This window comes from Lipotes vexillifer, unplaced genomic scaffold (assembly GCF_000442215.2).
Source record: "Lipotes vexillifer unplaced genomic scaffold, Lipotes_vexillifer_v1.1 scaffold1201, whole genome shotgun sequence".
Lineage (NCBI taxonomy): Eukaryota > Metazoa > Chordata > Mammalia > Artiodactyla > Lipotidae > Lipotes > Lipotes vexillifer.
This window is the reverse complement of record NW_006783542.1, coordinates 1390590-1391161: the sequence shown is the minus strand read 5'-3', so window position 1 is coordinate 1391161 and position 572 is coordinate 1390590. Positions and strand designations below refer to the sequence as shown.

The 572-nt window shown below is 57.9% G+C and overlaps 1 protein-coding gene across 1 annotated transcript in view; it reads left to right on the top strand.

Moving 5' to 3' along the window:
• TNNI1 (troponin I1, slow skeletal type) overlaps nucleotides 1-572 on the top strand; it is an 18903-nt gene that overhangs the window by 13240 nt on the left and 5091 nt on the right. The window lies entirely within an intron of this gene.

Sequence of the window (572 nt, the reverse complement as noted above, 5' to 3'; positions counted from 1 at the left end):
CAGCCCAGGTCTGTTTAGGCTGCTGAGGACACACACAGCTTGTGTCCCACCCCGCCCGGGGTGGGGACTGCAGCTGGGGAGCTGTGGACTCAGGGCTGGCAGGCTGGGAGTTAGCAGCACGGATGGAGGAAACACTCGGCAGAGATTCTGTTTTTCCATAGTCGTGTGAATCTCTAAGTTTCACTGAGGCTTATATGAAAGTGAGTCCCTGGTGACTGGTGGGCAGCGAGGTGGCCAAAGTCTCCCCCGGTGGTGGGGAGACGGTGAGACATCTCCGTGGGTGCATGACAGTGTAAACCGCGGCTGGTGATGCACATAGCAACAGGCCATTCCCTCGCAACCACGCGGACCGGACACACAGCGAAACCCTTGGCTTTCGGAGAGGAAAAGACAGACCACCCTGAATAGCTGGATTAGAAGCAGGTTCCAGGCACGAGAGCCCCTTCATTTTCTCCCACAGGGATGGCTCAAAGCCGATTGCTTCCACTTTACGCACAAGAATAGCAAACCCGGGCTTCCCTGGTGGCGCAGTGGTTGAGAGTCCGCCTGCCGATGCAGGGGACATGGGTTCG